This window comes from Coptis chinensis, chromosome 4 (assembly GCF_015680905.1).
Source record: "Coptis chinensis isolate HL-2020 chromosome 4, ASM1568090v1, whole genome shotgun sequence".
In the NCBI taxonomy this organism is placed as follows: Eukaryota; Viridiplantae; Streptophyta; class Magnoliopsida; order Ranunculales; family Ranunculaceae; genus Coptis; species Coptis chinensis.
The window spans coordinates 26,969,630-26,984,805 of NC_141459.1; the positions used below are offsets into that span (position 1 = coordinate 26,969,630).

The 15,176-nt window shown below is 37.6% G+C and overlaps 1 pseudogene; it reads right to left on the minus strand.

Annotated features, from left to right (window-relative positions):
- Positions 1–63: 63 nt before the first annotated feature.
- On the minus strand, positions 64–14,892 carry LOC147502964 (sterol carrier protein 2-like; annotated as a pseudogene).
- Positions 14,893–15,176: the final 284 nt, after the last annotated feature.

Here is a 15,176-nt window from a genome sequence, read left to right on the forward strand (position 1 = left end):
GCTTTTGAGCCGAAAGAAACATTACATAATGGAAAATAGATCATTTCATAAAAGCACATAAATCTAAATACTTTTTGCAGTTGCATATTCTAAGAGAAAATACCATTCAAATAGATTGCTCAATCACATCTTTGAAGGCTTTGGGAAGATATCAGGAGTGAATTTCTGTGCAACACTGAGACTACCCTTAATCTTCATTGCTCCTCTGTATCCATAAAAACCGTAAACAAACCCCTCATCAAACCACAAAATAGAAAAAGAATTTCTTCCAAACCACATACAATTTCAAAAGTCACAGACCTCATGAAAGCATATTACGGGTTCATCTTCCCCGTCACAACCTTAACAAAATCTTCATCCTTTAAGGAAAATGTAACATCAGGTTTCCCTTCAAACGGGCCTGGATTTCATAAATAGAAGATACATTATTACATAAGCGTGTAACTAAGCTAAAATCGTTCAAAATCAATAACTTCTCAGTTGCATTCGTTAAATTATGAGCCCTTACAGACAAACAGAAACCAAGTGTACACTTTCTTATTTCTCTAAACATACATGACTCAATCAATACATTTAGTTTCAATTCAAAATTTAAGCTAAGATCATAAAGAAACAAAACTTTTTATGGCTACATCACAATATTTTCCTCTTACTATAAATTCATCTCTACATGCTTCTATAATTGCTATATAAAAATCAAACTTTATCCCATTTCTTCCTATTCAATTCACTTTAATCAAGGAAAAGAACACTAACCTTGGGCAACCTCTCCTTTTTTGAGATCAACAGTGAATATCTCCTCATTAGTCCCAATTTTCTAATAAAGGTAAGAAAAAAGATTAGTGTTTTATTATTAATAAAAAAATAATAATAATAATAATAATAATAAAAAAAAAACCTTTGGAGCAACCAACCTCTTGTTCCCGAAAGAAAAATCGCATAGAACTTAAAATATGAAAACTTTTTAATTCAAAATCGAAGAGAGAGATGAGAAGGAAGAGCCAATGAACACTGATTAAGGACTTTGACATAGTTATTGGAAACCTAACGACCGAAGTTAAGAGAGGGAGAGAGTCGTGGGAGATCGAGCGTTTTTTTTTTTTGGTAGAGGCACGTACTTGGAAGTGTTTCTGGAGGTGTTGGAAAAATGGGGAAACCGAACCCTGGGTTTCTAACTACTTTTACTTAGTGGGCTCTTGCAGTTTTTTTTTTGGGATCTTGCAGTTGGGGGAGCGAAAAATACCTGGGTCTTAAGGACTGTCACATAAAGTCCAAGAATATGTAACTATTTTTGAAGAACAATCACAAATTATACTCCACAACCTAGAAAAAACCATTTGTCACACTTCTGAATATGACAGTCACAAATAGTTCTCCACACATATACACCTTTTTAGAAAAAAAAAAATCATTTGTGACCATTTCGAAAATGCATGTCACAAAAAACTTTTTAAAATAGTCACAAAATTCTGCCATTTGTGACCGTTTCGAACAGAACAGTCACAAATAACATTGGACTTTAGGCTTTGATACATTTATACTTGAAAATTAGACTTTAGTCCAACTTTTGCCTTGTATTTTGCTTAATACATAGAATACCCTTACACGTGCGTCTCACATGTTTGATTAATTTTAGGACCAAAACCTAATATCGCTACTATAAATAGGACCAAAGCCTAAATACCCCTAATTTTAGGCAGATAAAAGGGATTGATTTCCACTATCTCTTGTTGTTGCTGCAGCACAAGCAGCAGTCGTTGTTGTTAGACTTACAAGCCATGGAAGAGATACTATGTTTGGTGGAGGTGGAGAAAGATAGGCTGCTGTGAAGATTCAAACTGTATTTAGAGGATTCTTGGTATTATTTTCTTGATGTTTTAGTGTTTAGTTCATCTCATTCCATTCTACTTGTTCACTTTCTTCATGGGTGTTTGTGAATTTTGATTGGTGATGAACATTTAGTCATAGATTGCTTTTCATTGGTTTGTTTAATTTTCTCTATTCTGCATCTGTCACAAATAGCTTTTTGGTTTAGTTCTGATTGGTGTCCTTTAATTTCTCTATTTTTAGTCTGATTTAAATTGTGTTTCAGGCAAGAAAAGCTCATAAAGCTTTTAAAAGGACTAGTTAAACTACAAGCTCTTGTAAGAGGTTATCTTGTGAGGAAACAAGCTACTAGAGCCCAAAAATAGTGGAAATCGATACTTGTAGGCCTAAATCACGGTCACAAAGAACCAACACCGACACTTCAATGTCAGAATCTGGTGAAGATCCATCATATCAAACGATCTCCTCTCCACTTCCATGCCAGATACCAGCTCGTCTATCAATACCTGAAGGCTGACATTATCATCAAGACTTCGATTGGGGATTCACTGGGGATGAATGTAGGTTCTCAACTGCACAAAGCACACTGCGGTTTACAAATTCTACTAGTTCTCAATTGCACAAAGCACACCGCCGATGCTAAAGGCTGTGATCAAGCATAGACAGGCAAAAAAAGAGTTAGACAAATAAAACAAGAGCATATGAACAAAGAAATTCAAGAGCTAGGAGGGCCTTATCAGAGTAAACTTTCCAGTTTCGGATAAGTACGGATAACATAGCACCAAGTAATCCAAACAGAGCACCAGAGAAAGTAACAGCTGGGTTGTTCTTGATAAAAAGTGCAGCCGTCAAACTACCAACAAAGGCAGAGAGTATGTAGACAAGCCCAATCCTCCCTATAAAACAGAAAGAAATAAGAAATTGTAAGCATCAACCACAGCCATATAAGAATTTTGGCCAAGTATTCCTTTGTTTCGGAAAATGATAAGCAACTCACATGACCCAAACTCTTGCTCCAAACGAACTCCAACAAATATTACACTTGAGAGCCTAATATCGCTAATGATAAATTCTCATGCAAGAAAAGGGCAATCGAAAGGGAAGAATCAAAATTAATTCCTTTTGTATTAATCCCTTTTGTCTGTCTGAAATTAGGTGTATTTAGGCTTTGGTCCTATTTATAATAGCGATATTAGGCTTTGGTCCTAAAATTCATCAAATATGTGAGACGCACGTGTAAGGGTATTCTAGGTATTAAGCAAAATACAAGGCAAAAGTTGGACTAAAGTCTAATTTTCAAGTATAAATGTATTAAAGCCTAATATCGCTATTATAAGTAGGACTAAAACCTAAAAACCCCTTGTTTCTATATCCTCAAAGAATACACTACTCTTATTTGAAAAGATTTATCACATGAACGTGTCCTACGAACGGGTGCCGTTATATTAAATTATTCTAAAAAATATTAGCAATTATGCATAGCTATGAGATATGAAAATTATATTAATTACTCATTTAAATTTATTGCACCACTCTCTATAAAAATGAAGCATCAAACCTTGATAAAACTCATCGACTTCTTTATTGTTAGGTTTAACAATAGAAGTTTGATTGAAGTTTTGTGAGAATGCCCAATGTGGCGAAGATAATATTGAAGCTACTTGAATAGCAAGACATTCTCAATCACAATAAAAGAATTATGATAAACACTACTTCAAATGCAAAACTATATTTGTTGAGACATTTATTCTCCTTACATATAATACAAAATATATTTTAGGGTTATTAGTTCAATGCATTTGCATCAAGTTTTGATTTTCCATTAATTATTCTTTGAGGTTAGTTTAATGTAGTTCGTTGCATCCAATTTTCAATTTCTCATTAATTATTCTTTGAGGTTAGTTCAATACAGTTGCATCAAGTTTTCGATTTCCCGTTAATTATTATTTGAGGTTAGTTCAGTGCAATTACATCCACTTTATGATTTTATGTTAGTTATTCATTAAGGTTAATTCATTATAGTTGCATCCAGTTTTCGACGTTTCGTTAATTAGTATTTGAAATTAGTTCATTGCATTTGCATCCAGGTTCTAATATCTCGTTAATTACTTTTTGAGGTTAGTTCAATACATCTGCATCCAATTTCTGATTTCCCATTAATTGTTTTTCTAGGTTAGTTCGACAGTTTACAATTTCTATATAGTTTGCATACATGTAAGAGTCTGTTTTTATAAACTCACTTTCGTTTTGGGTTCCTAATTACTCGTAACTACTCATGTGAAAAGGCTAAAAAAGCAGACATTTATACTTTGAGGTCAGTGCGAAGCAATTACATCCGACTTCTGATTTCCAATTAACTATTTTTTGAGGTTATTTCAATGCATTTGCATCCAATTTCTGATTTTCCGTTAGTTAATCTCTGATTTTAGTTTAATGCAGTTGCATCCATTTTTGCTTTTCCGTTAATTATTCTTTGAGGTTAGTTCAATGCAGTTGCATCCAATTTTTTATTTTATGTTAATTGTTCTTTGAAGTTAGTTCAATGCATTTGCATCAAGTTTCCGATTTCCTGTTAATTATTTTTTGAAGTTAGTTCATCAATGCAGTTACATCAAATTTATAATTTCCCGTTAATTATTCATTTAGGTTAGTTAAGTGCAGTTTCATTCATTTTTCAATGTTTCGTTAATTAGTCTTTGAGATTAATTCATTGCATTTGGATCCAGTTTTCGATTTTCCGTTAATAACTTTTTAAGGTTAGTTCAATATATCTGCATCTAGTTTCTGATTATTTATGCTTTGAGGTTAGTTCGATGCAATTATATCCGGTTTCTGATTTCCCGTTAATTATTCTTTGAGATTATTTCAATACATTTGCATTAAGTTTTCTGGTTCCCATTAATTATTATCTGAGGTTTATTTGATGTATTTGCATACCATTTTTGATTTCCCGTTAAATATTTTTTAAGGATTTGCATCATAGTTCTAATTTCATGTTAGTTATTATCTGACGTTAGTTTAATGCAATTGCATCCAATTTCCGATTTCTAGTTAATTACTTTTTTAGTTCAGTTTATTGCACTTGCATAAAGTTTTTGATTTCTCATTAATTACTCTTTGAGCTCAGTTATGTATTTGAATCCAGTTTCCAATTTTCTTTTAATTATCCAATGTGGTGTGTAATACCAACTTCTACTGATCCATCTGTAGTGTCCTTGCAAACATGATATAAAAAGTAAATTATGCTTGATTTACTATGTGGGATCATCGAAGATTATCCAGTTCTCGATTTCCTATTAATTATTCTTTAAATTATGCATGACTCACTATGTGGAATCTTCAAAGATTATCTACAAACGGGTGTTGTTATATTAATTATTCTGAAAAATATTTGCAAATATGCAGAACTATTATATATTAATATTATATTGATCACTAAACTAAATTTTTTAAAATGTGAAAACCTCACTCTCTAAATAAAAAAAAAAAAAAAAAAAAAAAAAAAAAAAAAAAACTCGCCTTTGATAAAACCCTTCAACTTTATTTTGTTGTTTAATAAAAGAAGTTTGATTGAAGTTTTGTGAGATTGCCTAATAAGGTGAAGTTCATATATATTGAATTGTGAGATTGCTTAATAAGGTGAAGTTCATATATATTGAAGCTACTTGAATAGCAAGGAGTTCCTAATCATACGAAAATAGATAAGATAAACACCATTTTAAATGCAAAACTATATTTATCGAGACATTCCCACAACATATAACCCAATTATGTTTTGAGGTTAGTTCAATGCATTTGCATCCAGTTTCTAATTTTTCGTTATTTATATTTTGCGGTTAGTTCAATACAGTTGTATCCAATTCCCAATTTCCGTTATTTATTTTTTGAGATCAGTTCAATGCAGTTGCATCCAGTTTATGATTTCTCATTAATTATTCTTTTTGGTTAGTTCAATACATTTGCATCCAATTTCCAATTTCTTATTAATTGTTCTTTGAGGTCAGTTCAATGCATTTGCATCCAATTTATAATTTCCCGTTAATTATTCCGTGAGATTAGTTTAATGCATTTGCATCTAGTTTATGATTTTTCGGTTATTATTTGATAAAGTTGCATTTGCATCTAGTTTCCGATTTCTCATTAATTATTGTTTGAGGTTAGTTCAATCAATTTGCATCCAGTTTCCGATTTCCGACCCATTAATTATTTCTTGAGGGTTAGTTCAATACATTTGCATCTAATTTATTTTTTGAGATTAGTTCAGTGCAGTTGCATCCAGTTTCCGATTTCACGTTAATTATTTTTTAAGATTAGTTCCACGCATTTGCATCATGTTTCCAATTTATAATTTTTTTTTTTAGGTTAGTTCAATGTAGTTGCATCCAGTTTCTGATTTCTTATTAATTTAATCTTTGAGGGTTAGCTCAATGCATTTGCATCCAATTTTCGATTTTCCGACAATTATTTTTTTATGTTAGTTTGATGTATTTGCATCCAAGTTTTGATTTTCCATTAATTATTATTTGAGGTTAGTTTAATGCAGTTGTATTCATATTTCAATTTTTTATTAATTAATTTTTAAGATTAGTTTAATGCTTGCATTTGCATATAGTTTTCTATTTCCCGTTAAATATTATTTGAGGTTAGTTCGATGCATTTGCATCCAGTTTTCGGTTCTCCATTAATTATTTTTTTTATGTTAGTTTCATTCAGTATTATATATATATTTTTAAAATATTTGTCATTATTTTTTTGCCATTATTTTTTTTTTCCATTTTCTATTATATATTTTGTGATGTTATTTTTTGTATAATTGTTTTTAACTATGTTTCGACGTCGTGTTAAGGATATATTCAAAATAAGTCGGTGATTTATCATAGACACTAAAATTGTATGATTTGTAATAGGGAATTAGTTTATACAAATCACCTATTTTTTAGCAATTTTTTTTTATTTGATTAAATATATAAGAATTGGAATACTAAAAGTGTTTGATTCGTAATAGGAAATTACTTTTTACAAATCACCTATTTTTTAGCAATTTTAATTATTTGATCAAATATATAAGAATTGAAAATATACTCAAATTCTCCAAATATAAGAATTAGAAATACACTCAAACTCTCCAAAGAGGTTCTATATACGTGGGATTGTAGGCTATTATAAAATACTATATTTAATATTAGAGTGCTACATAGAAGAGAGAGAAAACTAACTCTCATATTAGAGTGCCACATAGGAGAGAGAAAATCTTCCATTAGAAGTCTCCGTTTTAGTATATAGATAGTAGATAAGGCAAAACCTCTAGACGATTGGTTTACTGAAAACCTCTTGACGAATGGTTGACCAACCTACAAGCAAGGTTATCCATGAATAATAGTTTCACCAAACGAAAGATTACATGAGGTCCAGAACATAATATAAACAAATGATCCACGCACAAGTTGATTGATTAAAATGTTGTAGGCCGTATTTACTATACCAGTATACCCTACAACAAATCTAGACTCAATATCGCATCTACTTTGCTACCAAGTATCACAGGCTCAGCAACTCGGTTGACTTGCTGCTGTGAGATCTATGACGGTAAGGGATATTGTAAACAATTAAGGTATAGCCTCATCTCCAACAGAGTCGAGTAAGCATAATATAAGTTTTGCTAACTCACTATAATCTACCTTACCCAAGTAGTAACACTTGGCAATGGGAACTCAAAAGCTCACCATGTGGATTGTTATTGCTTTCTTCGCAGTCGTTGAATCGAGCTATTCACAAGCTCCAGAAAGGCTGGACAATACAACTGATCAACAATCTATTCTTTCATTCAAATCCCACGTAACTCATGATCCATTTGGTGTTTTCGAAAGTTGGAATACAAACACCTCCTTCTGCAACTGGAAAGGAGTTACATGCAGCATTACCAAGCAAAGAGTCACTGGTCTCAATCTTAAAAACCAAAAACTTGAAGGTTCGATCTCATCATACATTGGCAACTTGTCCTTTCTTCAACTCCTCAATCTTCAAAACAATAGTTTATTCAGAGTTTTACCTTCGGAGCTTGGCCAGCTCTTCCGATTACAAACTCTCACTTTAAGCAGCAATCTCATTCAAGGAACTATACCTTCTTCTTTAAGTCTATGTACAAGACTCATTACCTTAGATCTGATGAATAACAGGATTGAAGGCAACATCCCTTACGAGTTGGGTCGGGTATTGGCGCTTCAAACATTAGCTTTGTCTAATAATTTTCTTACTGGGCAAATTCCACCTTCTCTAGGCAACCTTTCATCGTTAACACATTTGAAATTATCTCTAAACAGTATACACGGAACGATACCAGAAGAACTGTTGGAGTTATCCCTCACATGAGGAGAGAAACCGAGCGGACGGGAAACGGGCAAACTCGACATCCGAAGTCGAGGCCCAGCCGGCCAAGCGCCCGCGCCCGAGTTCCGATAACATAGAGGCTTACCAGCTCAAAGTGAAGCGGCGCCAGCCAGCTCGGCTTCAGTCTTGGTAGCGACTTCGCTCGAGTGAAAGCAGCGCCAGCTCTATTTTTTTTCGGGCTTGCTTCTCAAGATCCGCGAATTTGGTTTTTGGAGATAAAACCAAAAATCAAGGTTTTGGAAAACCTAACCTAACAGAACCAAAACAAGTCAGAAGGATTGGAATCCAGACTAAAACAAAGAGAGAGAACCTTTGCAGAGATACAACCCTGTAAAGAGATAAGAGTGATCTAGTAAGGTGAGAGACTGTAAGGAGAGATTGTAATCTTCCTTCCTACTTTATTAAGAACTGGCTCTTGTGGAAGTAGGCATCATTGGCCGAACCACGGTAAATCTTTGTGTTGTGGTTTGCTTTTATTGCTTTACATTATTATCTGTTGTTAATAGTTGTTTAGCGAGTTGGGCATGTTAGTATAGGTAGTTTGTGATATTTGAGATTTATCTGGAGTTGAAGTGTGTTCATACAAGTTATCTGTGTAGTGGGGAACCGATTGGTATTGGTGTAATCCCCAACAAGTGGTATCAGAGCCTTGGTTAGAATAGCCTAGGGTGTTATCCTAATCTTTGTCGAGCGGTGTTTGTGAAATTCCCGAGAGAAGATTTGAGGTTAAATAACTTGTAGAGATGGACCATTCGCGTGAACACTTTCGTATGATGAGTCCGAATAGGAAGAACTACACCATCCGGAAAGCCAAGATGGAAGACTTGCTATAATGCAAGGACTTGGCACTTCCCATTGAGAATGAGGGAGTAAAACCGAAAAAGGCGATGAGGCCGAAAGTGGAAAAAGCTTGACGTAAAAGCTATTGGGTACATTCGACAATGGATAGACGGCGGTGTCTTTCACCATGTGGCCCCGAGACTACGACCTTCATGCGTGGAAGAAACTTCGAAGACTGTATGAGAGGAAGTCGGTGGAAACAAAGTGCTAGTCGTTAAGAAGTTTGCGCACCACACGGTACCAAGAAGGTTCTTCAATGTCCGAGCATCTTAATGAAGTACGAATATCATCAATCGGATGCATTTGATGAAGATCAATTTGGGAGACGAAGTTGAGGCTTTGTTTCTATTAGGCTCTCTACCCGAAAAGTTGGGAGACATTAGCGGTTTCTCTACATGGAGCAGACCAAGGATGGAATTGTTACCATGGAGATGGCTACCACGTCTTTGTTGAATGAGGAGACTAGAAGGAGTGCAAAAGCGACTCTTCTAACTTCGAGAGGTCCTTTTCACGAGAAAGCGGGGAGAGGTCGAAGCAGAAAACCATCTCGTTCTAGAGGTGATGGCGAAGTAAAATCTAGGGGTGAAGCTAGAACTCCTAAGGCGAGAGGCAATGTTACTATTGTGCCACCAAAGGCCACGGATATGAGTCGCGAACAATCAGAGGGATGAGAAGAATAACCGTGGTACATGAAGACATGGTGCGCAGGAACGGAAACACTGCGAGATATACTACCGCGACTAGTCGATGACCTAGTGGGAATTGTGTCGATTGTGGTGTGTCTTTGTCCCGAAAGTACCTCATGTCGATATCTGAGTGGGTGATAGATACAGGGAGCATCCTATCCGCCACACCGCCGCGGGGATTCTTCACTACCTACGGTTGTGGTGAATATGGTGAAGTGAGGATGGGTAACGATGGCGTCTCGAAGATTATAGGCATTGGAGATGTTCATGTAGAAACCAATGTCGGCTACACCTTGACACTCGAGGATGTAAGACATGTCCCCGACATACGGTTAAAGCCTAATTTCGGTGGGAAATTAGATGATGATGGCTTTGTAAACTCGTTTGGTAACGGGTATGGAACCGAGCAGAGGTTCCATTGTAGCGGCCGGAGGAAAGAAAACTTGCTCTCTTTACAAAACCACGGCTAGTTTGTGTAAAGCGAAGCGAATCTTGTGAAGAGAAGCTTCATCCGAACTGTGGCACATGAGACCGCGTGTCACATGGGCATAAAAGGGATGGAAGTTCTTGCTAAGCAAAAGGCCATGCCGGACATTAAAGGTACACATTTAAATACATGTACTCATTGTTTGGTAGGAAAGCAACACAGGGTGTCTTTCCAAAGATTCCGTCTCACGTAAAGGACAATCGTCCCCGAGCTAGTGCACCACGGACTTATGTGGTCCTATGAGAGTGAAGTCCCACCGGGGAGCCGTGACTTTGACATTCATTGATGATCGTCAAGAAAGATATGGGCCTATAGTCCGAAGACCAAGGATGAAGTACTTGGCGTGTTTGAGAAATTCCACATGATGGTGGAAAGAGAGATCGGAAGTTGTTGAAGTGTATTCGCCGGATAATGGGGGTGAGTACATTGGGCCATTTGAAGAGTATTGCCGAGTCATGGGATTAGGTCATGAAGCGGGGCACCGTTCCCAAGACACCGCAACGAGAATGGAATAGCGAGAGAGAATGAACCGTACCATTGTAGAGAGGATAAGATGCATGCTATCTCACTCTAAGCTACCTAGAAGCTCTTGGGTAGAAGCAATGCGTCAACCGTGCATGTGATCAACTGTCACCAGCAAAGCTTCAATAGTGATTATCCGGAGAGAGTATGGTCGGCGAGATGTTGATTATGGATACTTGAGGGTATTTGGGTGCGGGGCATTTGTGCATATTCCGAAGGATGAGAGATCCAAGCTTGATGACAAAGCCAAAGATGCATTTTTCGGGTTATGGAGATGAAAAGTTTGGTTACAAACTCTATGATCCGATTAACAAGAAGGTAATCCGAAGTCGAGATGTTGTGTTCTGGAAGACCAAACCATAGCAGACTTTGAGGAGGGTGAGAAGCTACAAGCTTTCACCCAATGATCTTGTTGATTGAGAACCGAAGTTCCTACTTGTGGAGCGTCGCGCGAAGGCATTGAGAATGCAGAGAACCATGAGTTTGAAGCTCATGATGAGAATCCTATTGCTCATGATGGGATAGAACCTATTGGTATAGAAGATGCAGATGAGATGCATGAACCACCACCGAGCAAGCGAAGTGTATCCTCCCGAGGCACCGGCCAGATGGGGCAAGGAGGTCCGACAGAGAGAGACTAGCTTCAACCAGTATCCACCACATAATGCGTGCTTACTATCGGATGGTGGAGAACCTATGTACTATCAAGAGGCACTTGAAGGTACGCACAAAAGAAAAATGGTTGAAGGCCATGCATGACGAGATGGATTCTTTGCATAAGAATCACACTTATGAGTTAGTTGAGAAACCCACGGGGAGAAAAGTTCTCAAGAATAAGTGGATATACAAAGTCAAGCATGAGGAGAACAATCCTCACCCAAGGCACAAAGCTTCGCCTTGTTGAAGGGATTTGGTCAAAGGAAAGGAATTGACTTTGATGAGATTTTCTCTCTGTAGTGAAGATGACTTCTATCCGGGTGGTATTGGGTATGACCGCAAGTATGAACCTAGAGGTTGAAAGCAGCTAGATGTTAAGACGACTTTTCTTCATGGAGACCTTGAAGAAGATGTCTACATGGACCCCGAGGGGTTTGAGGTCAAAGGCAAGGAGCACCTAGTATGCAAGGCGATAAAAGAGCTTGTATGGGTTGAAAACAAGCACCGACGATGGTACATAAAGTTTGACTCCTTTATGGTGAAGCAAGGATACAAGAAGTCCGCTTCCGATCATTGTGCATTTGTTCGAGATTTCGGATGGAGATTTCATTGTCTTGTCTTTGTATGTGGATGACATGTTGATAGTTGGCCCAAACATCAACAAGATATCCAAAGTCGAAGAAAGACTTGAGTAAGTCCTTTGAGATGAAGGATTTGGGTCAAGCAAAGCAAATACTTGGGATCGCGGATCACTTTCGTGTGACGAAAGAGTGGAAAGTTGTGGCTTTCTCAAAAAGCTACATTGAGAAGGTGTTGAAGAGATTCAACATGGATCAAAAGCGAAACCGATCGGTTATCCGCTTGGTGGCGATTCCGCATGACCAAAGAGATGTGTCCTAAGGGTGAGCATGAGCGAGTCGGATGGAAAAGATTCCTTATGCATCCATGCAGATGGGCGGTTTGATGTATGCCATGGTGTGTACTAGACCGGATATTGCTTTTCGCCGTTGGGGTTGTAAGCGATTTACATCAAATCCGGGTAAAGAGCATTGGGAAGGTGTTAAGTGGATATTGAGATATCTCAAAGGCACTTCCAAATCATGTTTGTGCTTTGGTGGAAGTAAGCCCTTTACTTGAAGGCTACACCGATCACATGGCGGTGATGTTGACTTCGATGAAGTCCACCTCCGGTTATCCGGTTACTTTTGCGGGGGCGGTTTCTTGGCAATCTAAGTTGCAAAAGTGTGTTGCCCTCTCCACTACTGAAGCCGAGTATATTGCAGCCAATCGAGTGTTGCAAAGAGTTGCTATGGATGAAGAGGTTCTTCGACGGCTGGGGCTAAAAACAGTAAACAGGTTTGTAGTTCTATGTGACGGTCGGAGGCGCCCATCCACTTGAGCAAGAATCCGAAGTTTTCATTCTAGATCCAAGCACATACGTCGCGTTATCATTGGATTAGAGAAGTACTTTCGAAGACAAGCATTTGTGTATCGAGAAGATCCATACCGACAAGAACGGGTCGGATATGATGACCAAAGTCTTACCGAAGGTAAGTTTGATGTTTGTTGTGCTATTGCGGAATGGCGACACCTCCTCCCGCTGATTTGGCAATTGCATGGAGGTAGCCCCTCACCGCTCGGGGGGAGATTGTTGAGTTATCCCTCACATGAGGAGAGAAACCGGGCCGACGTAAACGGGCAAACTCGACATCCGGAAGTCGAGCCAGCTGCGCCGAAGAAGCGGCGCCAGGCCGAAAGTTCGATAACATAGAGGCGACCAGCCAAAGTGGCCAGCCAGCTCTTCCAGGGTCGGCTTCTGCTGGCCAGAGCGACAGGCTCGGCCAGTCTATTTTTCGTGGGCTTGCTACGGTATCCGCATGAATTTGGTTTTGGAGATAAAACCAAAAATCAAGGTTTTGGAAAACCTAACCTAACGAACCAAAACAAGTCGGAAGGATTGGAATCGGACTAAAACAAAGAGAGAAACCTTTGCGAGATACAACCCACAGAAAGAGATAAAGAGTGATCTAGTAAGGTGAGAGATCTGTAGGAGAGATTGTAATCTTCCTTCCTACTTTATTAAGAACTGGCTCTTGTGGAAGTAGGCATCATTGGCCGAACCACGGTAAATCTTTGTGTTGTGGTTTGCTTTTATTGCTTTACATTATTATCTGTTGTTAATAGTTGTTTAGCGAGTTGGGCATGTTAGTATAGGTAGTTTGTGATATTTGAGATTTATCTGGAGTTGAAGTGTGTTCATACAAGTTATCTGTGTAGTGGGGAACCGATTGGTATTGGTGTAATCCCCAACAAGAACTGGGTCGTCTTTCACATTTAAGTGTCGTGAAGCGATTGAAGCGGACTAACCTAAACAGGGAAAATTCCACCCTCGGTTCTCAATAGTTCTTAAACTTTTGCGTTGTCCTTCAGTATTAAATAAGCTCTCGGGTAATCTTCCTTCCGATATGTTCTCTAGACTTTCCAGTTTAACCACCTTTCTTGTGGGTAGTAATAACTTGACCGGACCTATGCCTCCATCTCTAGCCAATGCCTCGGCCGGGGTAAAGATTGATCTCGGTGGAAACAGTTTTAATGGCCAAGTTCCGTTATTTAGAAACCTTCCAAATCTACAGATTTTGCACCTTAGCGAGAACCAACTAACTAGTGATGGTGGGGGCGGAATGAACTTCATTACTGTTGTGAATAGGACAATGCAGAAACAACGTTACCCACAACAAATAGATCAATCCTACACAAAGATCGATCCTTCTTACTAGACAAGACTTCAACACTCTCCAAAGTATTCCCAACACTTCTCAATATCAAATAAACAAGTATCTAAAGTAAAACAATTAATATAAAAGAAAAACAAACCACAAGATGAGATATATCGTGGTTCGGCAATTGCCTACGTCCACACTGCGAGTTCTAAGCTTTACTAGATGTCCGGAGTAACAGATTACAAGTCTCTCAATTCACTCACAAAAAATCAACACTTAACTCACAAATAATTGCTCACTTATAATCTCTTTATTTCTTGGTTTTGGTTAAGTTAGGTTTCTACAGAAAAAAACTTATATTTATAATGTTTCAGAAAAAACTTCCGAAACAGTCGAATCCTTGCTGCAATACGTGGGATTGTAGGCCTTCGATACCAGCAAAGAGAGGCGGGCCCTCAATCGCGGAGGTCGACCAAGGCATGGCCGGGTAGCCTGCTTGTCAAGGCAAAAGTGAGGGTGGGGCGTGCCTTACACGTGAAAGAGAAAAAAAAAACACCTTTTTCTCTACAATTACTTCCCTAGCAGATTCTCCACAGCTTGAAGTCTTTGGAGTAGATTCCAATAAACTTACAGGTAAGCTTCCTTATTCCATTGGAAATCTCTCAAAAGAACTTTCACAGTTATACATAAGTAGTAATCAGTTGGATGGAAACATACCTGCAGAAATCAGCAAATTGGTAGGACTTGCTGTTTTATCTTTAGGCATTAACTCCTTCACTGCACTACAAGAAAAACCACTTTCAATAGCATTTATATAATAGCATTAGGAAAATAATGCTATAAACGTTTTTCCAATAGCAATATACCATCCAACGTTATCAATTAATTGCGTTTAGGGCTATTTTACTATCATGTACCCCTTACTATTTTTTTCAGTTGACCCACCTCTGAAATTAAAATCCCCAAATAACCAAATTACAATGGGCGCTTCTTTTTTTGTTTCCCTCTTTATTTCCCCCAAAATCTCTTATAAGAAATGGACGAACATTT